Source organism: Sus scrofa, chromosome 1 (assembly GCF_000003025.6).
Source record: "Sus scrofa isolate TJ Tabasco breed Duroc chromosome 1, Sscrofa11.1, whole genome shotgun sequence".
In the NCBI taxonomy this organism is placed as follows: Eukaryota; Metazoa; Chordata; class Mammalia; order Artiodactyla; family Suidae; genus Sus; species Sus scrofa.
Window position 1 is genome coordinate 151,888,899 of NC_010443.5, and position 12,625 is coordinate 151,901,523.

The following is a 12,625-nucleotide window of genomic DNA, read 5'->3' on the forward strand; positions in this document are numbered from 1 at the left end:
AGGAAGCCTATCCTCTGAGATTTGCAAAATATGCTTCACCACAAAGTAAGCATAGGAAATTGGGAATATGAGAGACACCAGAGAATATCTGTATGCCTGTGAGATGTCCTGCTCCTTCAAACTGCAAAGACCCAAGGAAAGGAAGGTCAAGGCATCAGGAGGTTGTCTGGGGCAGTTGGCAGAGTAGATGATGTTAAATACACTTCACCCTCCTATCCGCTGCTACTGAACCTTTACCTGGTGATTTTAGAAAAGACCTGGGAAAATGTGCTGATGGTTAGAAAAGACAAATTGCAACAAGAAAAATGTATGAATGGAAATTCAGCTCAAACGCTGCAGTGTCTATGTTTCCATGAAGTGCTACTGAATACAAGCCGGAAAATAGGCTCATTTGCTTAACTTAATGCTATATAATTAAAGATAACTTTCTAGAATCAATGACTGCCAATGCAAGGAAAAATCTAACAAAGGAGATGCTCAAAATACTTGCCTAAGTCCCAGAAATGATCAATTATGCAGTCTTCTAAAAAGGTTCAAATTCCTGATGCTGGCAAGTATATCCTTTGTACTTTACTTGCTTGTAGTAGATATGGGTATTTAGTTATCTTGTAACATGGTTTAGGTAAAAAAGATACTGTGGAATCCTCTTATTAGTCAGATAATTCTGTGCACATTAAATCCTCTCATCAGTTTCCTCATCTATAAAATGGTGAATAATAATACTTATTTCAGTTTTATGTTTCTTTAACATGAATTAGTGTTTAAGTGCTTGGAGAATGTTACATTCTCAATCATTATTAAACTCAGTAACTTTTTGCCAATGACACAGTTTTAGGAGTTTACTGCTGTTTCATGCTCCACATTCAATTATTGATTTAGAAATCAACAAAGGCAGGATGTTTCAGGACCATTTGAAGGACAACAGTGTTCTGGATTAGAATGAGTGAAAGTTACAATTAGTAACTGTTACATTTACAGTTGTATTCCAGGAGCCAGATCATGTATTAACTTGGAGGCAAAGGTAAATTACTGAATCTAATGAGATGGCAAACCACATCGGGATCTTGTACAAAGAAAATGACATGCATTAATCCACATTTTAACAGGATTTCTCTGGCTATTCTATGGAAATTAATGTCTGAGGCTGCACAGTTAGGAAGCTCTTGAAATAGTCTAGATAAGCAACGATGGAGAAGTATATTTGAAGAAAAATATGGTTATGCTGAATAGTGGTCAGATCAGATTGTACATGAATTTTGAAAGTAGAGGTGACAAAAGTTGTTCATGTATTGGATTTAGGAGGCAAGGCAATCAACCAAGTATCACGTTAATTGTCATGTACAATTGAAATGCTGGATTCCCAATAGCTGTGGTGGAGAAATCTAGGGAGCATACTTGGAAGTGAAAAGTCAAATGGTAATTTACAGATATGTCTCTGTGAAAGATGCTTCTCAGACAGATTGAAAAGAAAAAGAAAACTTTACGGACACTTGTAAGATGATGTTCTCCTCAATTATATCTCCCACTGCCCTTGCTAAATCCAAATTGAGGAAAGATGGCTGCTAAGCAATGTCCCGCAGTCTTGGTGTCTTGCATCCTATCCCATGGCTAACCAATGCAGTTACCAGAACTTCTGAGAACTCAGGGAACAGTTCTCAGAATAAAACTGAACTTTATCCTTTCCCATTCTAAGATATAAGACCTCTAAGCCAACTGTACCCCACCACTTGAGGTATTCTCTTACTGTAATGTATTTATGAAAGGTTTGATCTAATGGCGTTTGCTTGTTCTTTCTTTCTCCTGAGTGATCTGGATCAGGACCAGACTCCCATTACCCAGACTAGAGGACAGAGCCTGGAAGCAACACTGGTTTTACTCCTGTTAGAGTGGCTCGGAGTTGGACGTCTAGGCAAGCTCCAATTCCTTTGGCAAGCTGACGTCATCTGTAATAGCCCCTCTCATGTCTTTACTATTATGGTTATTATCACCAATAGTAACTTTAATGTATGAGATAATGATATATCACTGGTTGTAATTGGAGAGTACACGCTCTTTATTATTTTCTCCACCAGCATGGCTGTAGCCAAAGCCAGTGGCTCTCTAAATACTATTTTTATTGGCATTAACAGCACCAAACATCGAATGCTGAAGAAATCTCACCATCATAGTCTTCTAGAGTTGCTATAACAACGTTCCACAGACTGGATGTTTTTAAACAACAGAAACTTATTTCTCACAGTTCTAGAGGCTGGGGAATCCAAGACCAATGTGCCAGCAGAGAAGATTGTATTCTGAAGCCTGTTCTCTTGGTTTCTAAGTGGCCACTATCTCACTGTGCTCACGTGCTTCTTCTTTGTGCACATGGAGAGAGGGAGCCAGAGATCCTCTGGGGTATCTGCTTATAAGGATGCTAATTCTATGGGATCTTAGGCCCTCACACAATCATATTACTTCCTTGGAGGCTTCATGTCCAAATACGGTCATACTGAGGGGTTAGAGCTTCCACCTAAGAATGTGGGAAGGACACATTTGGTCCATAACATTCCCCAAGGACAGTTTAGAATTAAAATAATAATTTCTAAGAATTTTGGACACAAAAAGAGTATCATTCAGAGATTTACAAGGGAAAAGTCTTTCCTGTCTAAAAGAGAAATTCATATAAAGGAGAAATCACCTTATTTCAACCAGCTGTAATAAATCTTGCATTTGTGTGTGTCTAAGTGTGGGAGTGCATATTTGTTTGTGTGAGTGCATGTGTTTGTGTCCAGATCAGTTTCCTGCACCTACTTTTTCTCCCCTCCTTGCGGAGGGAATAGAATTAGGTTTTTCCCAATGATAATTTAATAACTGTCTGAGGTCAGCTCCCACTTATTTCTCTTGTTACTTTTCATTTTTCTCCATCTCCCACTCTTTTTCTCCCTCTCTTGGGAAATTTTGGAGAATTATTGATCAAAGTTCTGTCACTATGTTTGTACTCTAAGAATATTTATCTCAGGTAAACAGTTTAAAAAAAGAAGTAAAAACGAATAAACAATTTATTTTGCTTAAAAAATATGAGCTAAGTAAAAACCAAACAAAAAAGAATGACAAAGGCAAACCAACTGAGAAATTCAGTCTAGTTATAAACTTGTTTACTACTTATAAGATCTCTGGTTCAAATAACAAAGGAAGAACTTACAGAGATGAATTATAAGTCTTTAAAATTTAGTTTATGAATTTATGGGTTTAGAAAATTTGTGAGGGTTCATGTAATATTTGTGAAAAAGTACATGCTTCCTGGTACTGACTGGAATGAAGAAGTTCTAAAGGATTAGAGATTATGTACCATGAATCTCCTACTATATTTTATAATATAAATATCCATCGATGCAAAATTCTAGTTTATACATTAATCAGGATTACCCTTCTCATGCTTTAAACTTTCTAAATGACCTGCATTGGTCTAAAGACTCAAATAAGTTACCAGCCATTTTATAAATATTTTAGAATTTGAATATTTCAAAATTCAAAGGTCTTCAAAACCACCCTCACTTCTGATACCATAGCAAGTTGGGGGTCCCTAACTCAACTCTCAGGTTCAATAATTCACTAGAAGGTCTGACAGAACTCAAAAATGTCATTATTTTCTGGGTTATGGGTTATTACAACGAAAGGATAAATTAGAATTAACCACAGGAAAAAGCCCATAAGGCATGGTCTAGGAATAACAAGTCCTAAGTGTCTATGTGTTCTCTCCCAGGAAAATTGTGTCGACAGTACCTATCTCTCCTGGAAATAATCTCTGATAAAACACATAGAGTAGTGTCAACCAAGGAATCTTATCCAAGCCTGGGTGCCCAGAAGTTTTATGGAGGTTCAGTTACATGGGCTGTCATGTTAATGTCTGAACACATGGCCCACAGCCTTTAGTCCCTCCAGAAGTCAATCCAGTATTACCAGGCCCAAAGCCCCCACTATAAATCATGTTGTTTGCATTGATGGGCTCCAAGCAAATAAGGGTATTTTTATCAGGCAAGACAGTGCAAGAGCTTAGCAGTTACTTCTCAGGAGTCCAGGGCAACCAACAAACTTCTCTTAATCATTTACTGTACACATGTTTAAAATTGCCTTTAAATGTTATTTAAATAGGTGTTGTTTTCTTAAAGGGTTTACTATCATGAATTCTTACAAAGAACTTCTGCTCATTAAAAATATACTTCTTGATCCTTAATGTGGATAATATCAAGAGAGTAACTAACAAATACAAATTTTGATCACTAATGTTAGCTTTAAGTGACCTTTATTCTTACAAGTTGTAAAATGTGAAACACTTTTGGATTATATATAATCATATCTATACATATAAAATACATAGAAACAAATACACAAATAAAATGTATACACATATATACATGAATCTTTATTATATATGTATGTGTATATAATGTACATGATATAAAACACATGTAACATATGTTGGGGTTTAGTACTCCTTTAGGATTTCCCATTGTAGCTCAGTAGAAACAAATCTGACTAATATCCATGAGGACACAGGTTCGATCCTTGGCCTTGCTCAGTGGGTTAAAGAACCTCATTGACATGAGCTGCAGTATAGGTTGCAGACATGAATTGGGTCTGGTGTTGCTGTGGCTGCAGCTCCAATTTTACCCATAGCCTTGGAACCTCCATATGCTGTGAGTGAGGAGAGGAGAGGAAAGGATAAAGAAATAAATAAAATATTCCTTTAATATGCTAATGAAGTTAAGCATTGTACTTTAAGGCTAAAATTAAAAGTTTGATTTTATGATCTATTTACATGATAGTATTTTTGTGTATATCTAAACATATACTTACATTAAATTTATAAACAGTTTAATGTGTTCATAAAATTATAAACATTAAAGTAATAAAAATTATTAAAGATTGGGTCAAAATATTGGTTTAATGTTAATTATTTATTATATCCATAAGGAGAATAGCTTATACATCTTTTGTTTCAAAATATTACTTGATAATACAGAAAAAAAGTCAAATTCTTTCCTATGAAATGACCAAACTATTGTCTCTCCACATAGCAAAAAAAAAAAATTTTATTTTTTGAAAAAGCTACCTTCTGAATAACAATTTTTCCACATTGCTGTGGTTTTCCAATAATTGTAACTTACACTAAAAATATATATTATGCTCATAACCATCCAGACTTTGGACAATACTAAAAAGCTACACTAATCAAAACTGTGTGATATTAGGACAAGAGTAGACATTTGAATCAAAGGAACAGACTAGAGAGCCCAGAAATAAACCCACACACCTATAGTCAATTAATTTTCAACAAAGGATGCAAGAATAGATGGTGGAAAAAAGAGAGTCTCTTCAGCAAGCGGTGCTGAGAAAGCTGGACAAGTGCATGTAAATCAATGAAGACAAAACACTCCCTCATACCATATACAAAGATAAACTCAGAATGGCTTGAGGACTAAATATAAGACACAGCACCATAAAACTCCTAGAAGAGAACATGGAAAAACATTCTGAGACCTAAATCATACCAACTTTTTTTTTTTTTTTTTTTAGTTAAATCTCCCAAAGAAAGATAAATAAAAATAAATAAATGCAACCTAATCAAACTTATAACCTTCTGTACAGCTGGTGAAACCTTAAACAAAATGACAAGAGCTCAATTTCCAAAAGAGGCAAACAGCTCATATAGCTCAATAAAAATAAATAACCAACCCAACCAAAATGGTCAGAAAACCTAAAGAAGACATACAGATGGACAACAGTCACATGAAAATTTGCTCAACATTGCTAACTATTAGAGAACTGCAAATCAAAAGTACAATGAGGTATCACCTCACACTGGTTAAAAATGGCCATCATCAAAAAGTCTACAAATAAATTCTGGAGAGGGTGTAGAGAAAAGGGAATCCTCTTACACTGTTGGTGGGAATGTAAATTGGTGCAGCCACTATGAGAACAGTATGCAGGTTCCTTAAAAAACTAAAAATAGAGTTACTATAGATCCAGCAATCTCACTCCTGGGCATATACCTGGAAATGATGAAAACTCTAATTTGAAAAGATAGATGCGCCCCAATGTTTGTAGTGGCACTATCTGCAATAGCTAAGGCATGCAAGCAACCTAAGTGTTCAGTAACAGATGAACAGATAAAGAAGATGTGGTACAGATACAATGGAATATTACTCAGCCATAAAAAGAACAAAATGATAGTATTTGCAGCAACACGGATGGACCTAGTGATTATCACACTAAGTGAAGTCAGTCAGATAAAGATAAATGTCATTTACAAAACAGAAACAGACTCACATAGAAAATGAACTCATGTTTACAAAAGGGGAAGTGGAGAGCAGAGATAAATTAAGAGTTAAGATTAACAGACACCTGGTATTATGTGTAAAGCAGATAAACAAGGACCTACTGTATGGCACAGGGAACTATATTCTATGTCTTGTAATAGCCTATAATAGGAAAGAATCCGAAACATTATATATGCATGTGTGTGTGTGTGTATATGAATTATTATACACCTAAAACTAATACATAAATTGCATTTCAATAAAAATATGTCATACTCATATATATTTACACTCATATCTGTACTCCTTTGTCAATTCCTAACTACCATTTTCATATTAAGACTCCAAGTTCAAAAATTTCAAAACTGTAATTTTATTTACACCTAAACCTTTTTCTGGATTTCCATCAGATAATACAATGATTTGTTCCTTTGCCTTAAAAATGGAAGAATAATAAAAATTAGTTTTTTAGCATTCTCTAATTTTTAATTATCTCTTAACTATTTTGAGAACTCTTTGTATACCAAAATTAACTTGCAATGGGAAAAAGGGACCTGACAAATCACAAGTTCAGTTTTCATAGTTGCACTATATACAAATAAAATACATTTGCATAAATAACTTTGGTGATCCTATCTCTCTCAGGTTAAAGAAGAATACTCATGTCCAAGCACAAAGGAATGGTAAATAACTCTGTGTATTAATATCTGTGTCTAGGTTTTAATGCATATCAACATCAGGGAAAATCAATGGCAATTACATAGTGTCTCAGGATAAAAATCAAAAGGCCATGGAGAATCAACAGTAGTCTAGCTGCTGATAATGAATAATCATGAAAGACAATCCTATAAATCAATGGTGTGTGATATTTCTTAAGGAGGCATTCCACTCTCTTCTGTTTTGCTAATGCTGGCTAAAGTAGCTCAATGGCCAGAATGTTCAGAGAAAAACTAGTTGCAAGCCTAGATCAACATCAACAATTTTACTCAAAAGAGTTGAGGCTATTTCCAGCACATATGCTACCTGCCAAACTAATTAACTCTGGCAAAACTGTAAGGGTAGACCATAAACAGGGATAAAGGCTTTGATGTACCCTTGAAAATTTGTAGATGCATTTTATATAGCAGTCACATTAGAGTAGATGTAATTATTTTCTCATTGTTTTCTATTTTCTGGATGGTTAGTCACTTTTCCTTGTTAAATAACTGACCTACCACTGTCTTTTTTGATTTTTTCTATGTATTTCCACCTTCAGACAAATCAACTTATTTATTCAGTTAGAGGTACCCATTTTATAGAAACTGCAATTACAGAATTTTTCAAGTTACTGCTCATCACCCAGAAATTCAGTTGTCCTTTTATCAACCTGATCTTCAGTCATCAATGGAAATTGAAGAACGTTATCCCTGAATTGAATTTTGTAGAATTAGCTGAACAATTAGCGTAGACACTGCCCAAGTCTATAATCAACAGTTATATTCAGCGTCTACCCACAAAACTAGTTTGTTGAACATGATACCGAGACAAGAGTATTCTTAGATCTCAGTGAAACAGACTTCATCAGGCACTCCACATGATTACTGTCATCATGAAAACTTCAAGGAGCAGAACCCTAAGGAGCACATCTTCGTTCAAAGGTGTTATATACAAATTCAATTTTTCTGTACCTCTCTACCAATAGGAGAAATAAAACACAACCCTTGGGTATTCATTAGAAGCAAACAAAAAAGGAGACAGTTTGCCAAAGAACCTTAGGGAAAAATGTGGGAAATTTCTCTCCAAAACTCATGATCCAAGATTCAGGAACGCCTCTGACTACCACACACTCTTTGCCTCATTTGCTTTGTTTTTTTTCTGTCTTTCTCAGTCCCTTCTCTTGGGTTAAAATTCCAGATTACTAATTAATAAACATGAAAACTTTTCTTTTTTTTTTTCTTTTTTTTTTTTTTTTGTCTTTTTGCTATTTCTTGGGCCGCTCCCGCGGCATATGGAGGTTCCCAGGCTAGGGGTCTAATCGGAGCTGTAGCCACCAGCCTACGCCAGAGCCACAGCAACGCGGGATCCAAGCCGCGTCTGCAACCTACACCACAGCTCACGGCAGCGCCGGATCATTAACCCACTGACCAAGGGCAGGGACCGAACCCGCAACCTCATGGTTCCTAGTCGGATTTGTTAACCACTGAGCCACGATGGGAACTCCCCTTTTTTTTTTTTTTAAACTTTTCTTAAAAATTTAATTCTGATGTTTTCATTTCTAAGGAGTAATTTTTGATGTTGTGAAAATAAATACCTCACTGACAGGGTATGGAATGAGACATGAAAGAGAAAAAATATTGAGAACCTGGCTCTTGTCCCATCCTCTGAGTCATAGGAATTAGGGATTCCAGATGGAGGATGGGATGTCTTTTAATTAGAATTTTTTTTTTTTTTGGCTTTTTGTCTTTTTTTTTGTTGTTGTTGTTGTTGCTATTTCTTGGGCCGCTCCCGCGGCATATGGAGGTTCCCAGGCTAGGGGTCGAATCGGAGCTGTAGCCACTGGCCTACGCCAGAGCCACAGCAACGCGGGATCCGAGCCGCGTCTGCAACCTACACCACAGCTCACGGCAACGCCGGATCGTTAACCCACTGAGCAAGGGCAGGGACCGAACCCGCAACCTCATGGTTCCTAGTCGGATTCGTTAACCACTGCGCCACGACGGGAACTCCCCTTAATTAGAATTAGAATCAAATAAAACAGTGGGACCAATGGACAACTTTTCAGAGACAATTAATTATTCTATTTTTGGAGTTCATAGGCTTCAGGGCCCTACACTCCATCCTCCTCAGAGTGTTAAATACTGATTCATGGACTCCCTTTGGATAAATGCTTGCAGTGGCCGAATAAATAAAAAAAAAAAAGTCCTATGACTAAATGCTGGATGCACTCTAAATCTAATCATTTCCTAAAGTCATGGAGGGCACTAATGGAAATCTCAGGTAGAGGTGACAATCTGGACTTTTGACAACTGGCCTAAACATATTATCCCTTAAGCTAATGCTATACAAAAGGAAGAATTGAAGAGCTTAAAATGTGACATGGACCCTTGCAATACTTTAGGTTCAACTGTTCTTTTCCACCACTTTTGGTAAATGCAAATTGACCAATCAACAGCTGCTTAACTGTGGCCCTGATTTTGCCATCTCTGCCTCTTTTCCTGTGAATAATACAACTTCTATTTCCCCAGAGCTTAAAAATTTCAACAGTATGATTCCTGGAATGAAACTAAGCCATAACTAATCTTCCTCAGTTTCTGCTTATAAAATTATAATCTACTTCCTCTCCATATTATAGTCATGTAAACTGTTCTCATGTTGCAAAGTTTTAATAAAGACGACGCAATGGCTTTTGATTGGTCTTTTTCTTTCTACATTTCATTTGAAATAACAATCTATTAAATATTTCCTTGTAGACAAAATATATAACGTTCTAATTTTTTGTCCCACTGCTCCTACGCTACTCAACAGTCCAGCGTTATACTCATATAGTTGAAAGTCCCCTAACTAAATATTCAGTGAAAAGCCAGACAAGAGACTCCAGGTTGACCTCTAGGCTGGCCTTTGGGGCAAGAAAGACCATTTTGGTGGGACCACTGTAGTGCACAGTCTGGCACACTACCTAGACGTCCCTCTCAGAACCCAGAATCTCATTTCCACATTTGCAGCAGCATGGGGTCTGACCCCTCACACCTCTGACATCTCCTGGAAAATTGATCTTGGTCACAGAGAGCAGTTCACTAAGGCTATCATGACTCCCTGGCCTTATCCTGCATGCAATAACATGATGACAGATTACAGAGGCCCCGCCTGAGACCTGTATCTCCAGACCCTTTGTGTCCTTTATTCTTGGCCTTCATTACTCATTGTGTTTATTATCTATTAAATTTATAGAAATGTTTAAAAGATGAGTTTGGTGAGGGATTCAATTCCAAACAGCTTTCCTGGATACTGATGATCTTGTCGAAGATTTGGATACAATTTCTTGGTTTCCACATCTCTGAAATCCTCCTACTCAAATCAGTATGTATTAAACTATGAAAAATTATAACTCAACCATGATGGATTTCAAGCAATTAGCAGTTTAGAAAGGTTTTGAAACAATGCAAATCTTGTAATATAACAGGATTGTTGACTGTAGAGAACCACCCTAATTAAGCAGAAGTAGAGTCCTGGGAAATTTTTTTAAAAGCTAGGCCATCAAGATTTGTCTCAATTTTTAATGTTTACAAAAAAAATAAATAAACACATAAACACACATTTAACTGAAACCATATTTTGAATTCACTAAGATAAATGACCCAATTTCTTTTCCCAAATCAAATTAGGCAAATTTACAACATCTGTCATATGTTTATGTTTTGCATATCATACTGTGAAAATTTTAAAGAGGTGTTGTATGGTGGTGTTATTGAATGAGATGGGCCAAAATAAAATCAGAGACTTAGAAAAATAAAAGATGCATAAATTTCAACCAACAAAAATAACTCAGGAAAAAAAGGCAAAGTGATGTCTTTATGATGACAGCTTGCTCGTGGTGTTTGATTAAGTGAGGAGAAAAATTCAAGTTCATGAATATAAGATATCTTGATGGGAACCCAACAAAATTAGTGTAAATTACAAAGAGCAAATATATCATAAAAAAAGGAATAAATGTTGTCTTTTAAGGAGACATGAGGACTAATGCAATAGGAGTGGCTGAGGCCAGAACTTATATTTTCTATTGATCTCGTACAACAGAACTAGAGGCAAAAAAGGAAAAACAATAAGAATTGAGTTGTGAGGGCATCAGTCATGCTACCTCAATGTGTGGCCTTGATTTTCTATTAGCTCTGTAAGATTAATAATAATCCTAAGAATGACACTCAGGGAAAAGTATTCCATCAATGTTTGCTTTCAGTACTGAGGCCATACGGATGGCCAAGTCCTCTTAATATAAGTTCACTTTTTCTTTTTAAAATTTCAACAAGATCCAGGAGTTCCCATCATGGCTCAGTGGTTAACGAATCCGACTAGGAACCATGAGGTTTCGGGTTGAATCCCTGGCCTTGCTCAGTGGGTTAAAGATCCGGCGTTGCTGTGAGCTGTGGTATAGGTTGCAGACATGGCTCAGATCCCGAGTTGCTGTGGCTGTGGGCATAGGCCAGCGGTTATGGCTCCAATTCAACCCCTAGGCCTGGGAACCTCCATATGCTGCGGGAGCAGCCCAAGAAATGGAAAAAAGACAAAAAATAAAATAAAATAAAATTTCAACAAGATCCAGTGCATTTGAGTAATGTTAAGAGCAGAATTAAAATTCACATAGATTATTTACCACTTGTCCAAATACTGTTTACGGTGTCAAAGTGTATACAACTGTGTTTCATTAAGTCACACTTAATATGCTTGTGGACTGACAAATGTTTTGACATACTGGATGCCAAATTTAAAAAGTAAATATTGTGGATCTCACTAAACTTATTGTGATAATCATTTAATGATATAAGCAAAATCATTATGCTGTACACCTTAAACTTATACAGTGTTGTAGGTCAATTATATCTTAATAAACAACCAAACTGGAAAGAAAAAAAAGACACTGAAATACAAAAAAAAGCCATATGAGCTGCTGAGAATCTACTCAAAAAACAAATTATTAATCAATATTTTCCTATTGAATTTAAAAAACAACTTACATATAACTTGCTAAATATTTCTCTATTTTTGTGGAGATATAATATTTCCAGATCACTTTTTTCAAGTTAGAAGCAGGAAAAATTAAAAATCATGTCTAATGATTTATTTAATTGCTTTATTGGTGTATATTTAACATACAATAAAGCATAATATAGCAAGTAATATAAATTTTGATTTATGAACACAAACAAATCCATCATCACAATGAAAATGATGATGATATAAATCACTCCCAGATGTTTCTCTCTAAACCCTTTATAATCCCTCTTTCCACCTCTAGTCACACCTGCACACTGTTGCTACATTGTCGCTGATCTGCTTTCTGTCACTACGTGTTAGTTGGTATTTTCTCGAAGTTTATATAAATGGAATGAAGTATTTATTTATATTTTTCACTCAGCATCATTATTTTGAGATTGATCCATGTTGTAACATCAATGATCCATTCCACTTTGTGGATGAGTCATATTCTATTACATAGCTATAACAATTTGCTTATTAATTCACTTACGAGTTACTGGGTTGTTTCCATACAAAGTTCATATGGAAATATCTAGTGACTGCTTTTGATTAAATAAGTAGAAATGAATTGGCTGGATTAGAGAAAGCATACATTAAAT